We start from the raw sequence: 3474 nt of genomic DNA on the forward strand, positions 1-3474 counted from the left end.
TCCTAAGAGTAAATGTAACCAGTAAGTTAACAGTGTGTTAGTTCGTTCAATCTCATCTATTAAACTTTTATCATTTAATACAATTTTGTGTTTCAGTACCAAGTATCCACTATTTTGGAGTCAAATCATACAATTGTTAGATCAGATCGTCTTCCAAGTAGCCAGTATAGTTTCCGGAACTCGATGTTTAGCTCATCTTGCTTCTTTTTGATGTGGGTCTTCCATCGGAGTTTGGCATCAAGAGTCATTCCCAGGTATTTTGCCGTATTTGCTGGTGGAACCATTATGCTATTGAGGAAAATGGGTTGGTAACCAATGTTACGATTTGTAAAGTTTAGCCTAGCCTACCTGATTCGCCATTTGCAGGTTCATGCAGCAACATTATCAACTGACCGTGGCAGCTTTGTCGTTGATTCCTGCAATGAGTCGCCTGTTGCCAGCATTGCAGCGTCATCCGCAAACGTGGCCATCATGCAGTTTGGTGTTTGGGGTATATCATTTGTGTAGAGCAAGTACAGCTTGGGCTCCAGTACATTTCGTTGAGGAACTCGGTCAAATGCTTGTGCTACATCTAAGAAGATAGCAGAGCACACTTTCTTATGCTCAAGGAATTTTTCTATGACGTCAGTGATTCGGTGTACTTGGTCAATCGTTGAATGTGGACTACGGAACCCAAACTGATGGGTTGATATTTTTTTGTGATTGCAACCTTTTCAGAATCAGCTTTTCAAATAATTTTGACATGATTGGTAGCAGTGAGATTGGCCGATATGATTCTACTTTATGTGGATTTGTGCCAGGTTTTGGAATCATAATTACATCCGATACTTTCCATTGTACCGGTACATATTTTAGTCGGATTGACGCGTTAATTAATGTAGTCAATTTTACCAAGGCTTTTCGTTGCATTTTCTTTAGTATTGTACCTGTGATCATATCAAAACCGGGTGCTTTGTTCGGGTTTAGGTTCATTTTAACTTCTTGACTGACTTCTTTTGTTGTAACCAGCGGAATTGAGTCCAAGGGGTAATTTGGAGTTAGGTTAGGCAGTTTATCCACCCCGGTATTAGGCAAAAATCTAGTCTCGAGGTGTTCCGCAAAGATCATTGCTTTATCGTTGATAGTACGAGCCCATAGTCCATCAATTTTTTGGATGGGTGGCATTTGTGTTACAGGGCGCTTTAAGTATTTTGTTACTTTCCACAAGGAATATCCTGTGCTATCATCTACGGTTAAATTGCTGAGATAGTTGTTGATTGAAGAATTTTTCAATGCTGCAATCTCTCTTCTTAGTTGTTACGCGTATTTGTTTAGGATTGTTTTGTCGTTGGTGCCCGTGTTTGATGCCAGCCCCTTCTTAGTTTTCGTTTTACAGCAATCATATCTCTAAATTCTTTCGGGAAGTTGAGTCCCTTAGATTTTGTTTTAATAATTGGTGTGCTGTTCCAGGCGGCCTGTTGTATAGCTGCAGTAAAATTGTACACTTCATCCTCTAATTGTTCAGTCGTCTTGAGGGGGATATTTAGTTTAATATTGCTCTCCAGGAGAATATTGAAGTATTGCCAGTCTGTATAGTTGTTTGTCAAAACTGTGCTTCGGCCTTTTGTAATAATATGTTCGCTGATCGTTAATAGAATTGGAGAGTGGTCGGAGTTCAAATCGTATCTTTCATCAATTTTTAAATAGTTTTCTGAAATGTATTTGGCTACAAAAAAGTCAATCAGATCTGGGGTTTTGTTTGGGTCGGTTGGCCAGTATGTGGGTTTTCCACTGGATAAGAAAACACATCCGAAGTCCATAGCAGCTTGGTATAACTCACGCCCTTTTGCCGTAATAAGTCTGGATTCCCAGTGCGTGTGCTTCGCATTAAAGTCGCCTCCAAATATAAATCGTCCATTTAGTTTCGCAAACAATTCCAAGAACTTGTCTGCATATATATTGAAACGAGGAGGGCAGTATATTGCACTTATAGTAAGTGTTTGTGCTGTTGTCATAAGTGTTACAGTCGTTGCATATCAACTTGCATATCACAGGTCGAGCACTTTTCTTCTTCATAATGTTTTATATTATCTCTGATTATTATAGCACTTCCTCCCCGAGCTGTTTTGGCGGGGTGAATGGTATATGTTGTGAAATTTTTGAATTTAATATGTGATTCTGTTGTGAAATGTGTTTCAGAAATCAAGCAAATATCAATATTTTCAAAACTTAGGATTGCCTGCAGCAGGAAATTAGGCATTATTGATGTTGGATTCAATTTTATCTAACCGCTGCATGATTTGCTGCAACATTGATTCTATTGAGTTTTGTGGTTTACCTTTTGTTTTGTCACTGTAGGATGGTTTCGGAACTGCAGAGTTTCCATTTGCTGGTTGTTCTGGGAGAGTGTTTGGGTGTGAATTGGTGCTTTTTGCGTTTTCTCTTCCACTTTGGCGGAGGGACCCTGACTGTGTTGGTTTTTTGTGAGACTTATTTCTGTATTTTAGTATCTCTTTGTAGACTTCACATCCACGATAATTTGCCGGATGATTCTCTCCGCAGTGTACGCATTTTGGATCAGCGTTTGGTGGCTTATTGGAATCCTGTGTAGGGTGAGATTTTCTACACTTTGCGCACCTGGGGGTTTTGTGGCAGAAGTTGTGTGTGTGTCCATATTGTTGGCAACGTTTACATTGTGGTGTGAATTTATTTCTTCTCAGTGGTTATATTTAATCGATTTCTGTTTTATTATCAAATGACACAATAAACATGTTTAGTGGTACTGTTTCTTGAATATGATTGGCTCGCCTTTCCTTTTTCTGTTCTGAAAAAATTGACAGAATGTATGACAAAATTGAAGACAACAACAAAATTATGAACGAAATGAGAGATAAATTGGACGACAACGCTAAGAAATTTGAAGACTTGAAGACAACCGTTGAAGACACACTAAAGAACATCGAGGAAGACAGTGTCAAGCTCCAGAAGATTCTGAAAGAAGACAATACGAAGTTTCAGAACGATGTTAGAGATGAAAATATCAAGTTTTAAGACAAAGTTGATGAAAATATCTGTCGATTTCACGCACATGTGGAAGAAGAAATAATCAAAATTAGACAAAAATATTCCACATATTTATGCCAATTTGAAGCCTCTGCATTATTTAACGGGTGGAATGATCAGGAGAAGGCAACAACACGTATTATTTCCCTACGAGGCGAAGCACCGGAAATTTTACGATCAATACCACAAGATGACCGTAAGAACCATCAGGCCACGCTCGAAATTTTTTAAATGAGGTATGGTGATACACATTTGAAAGAAGTCTACAAAACCCAGCTTAGAAGCAGACGACAAAAAAACAGTGAAACCATGCAAGAATTTGAAGCGGACATTCTACGTCTAGTCAGGTTAGCATTTCCATCACTACCTGAGGAGACCATTCAAGAGCTAGCAGTCGAAGCATTTGTTAATGGAATTTATGATTCGGAAATA

General features: G+C 38.7%; 2 long non-coding RNA genes across 2 annotated transcripts; one reads left to right on the top strand and one right to left on the bottom strand.

The window, feature by feature from the left end:
- Positions 1-41: 41 nt before the first annotated feature.
- LOC125505882 lies at positions 42-417 on the bottom strand. Its single transcript, XR_007282514.1, has 2 exons — positions 349-417; positions 42-288 (listed from the first exon to the last, which is right to left on the bottom strand). It is a non-coding gene; the product is annotated as an uncharacterized LOC125505882 (long non-coding RNA).
- Positions 237-3321, top strand: LOC125505883. Its single transcript, XR_007282515.1, has 2 exons — positions 237-304; positions 367-3321. It is a non-coding gene; the product is annotated as an uncharacterized LOC125505883 (long non-coding RNA).
- The last annotated feature ends 153 nt before the right edge of the window (positions 3322-3474 follow it).

This window comes from Dendroctonus ponderosae, unplaced genomic scaffold (assembly GCF_020466585.1).
Source record: "Dendroctonus ponderosae isolate FM_Combo_2020 unplaced genomic scaffold, Dpon_F_20191213v2 Dpon_F_20191213_1, whole genome shotgun sequence".
NCBI classification, from domain to species: domain Eukaryota; kingdom Metazoa; phylum Arthropoda; class Insecta; order Coleoptera; family Curculionidae; genus Dendroctonus; species Dendroctonus ponderosae.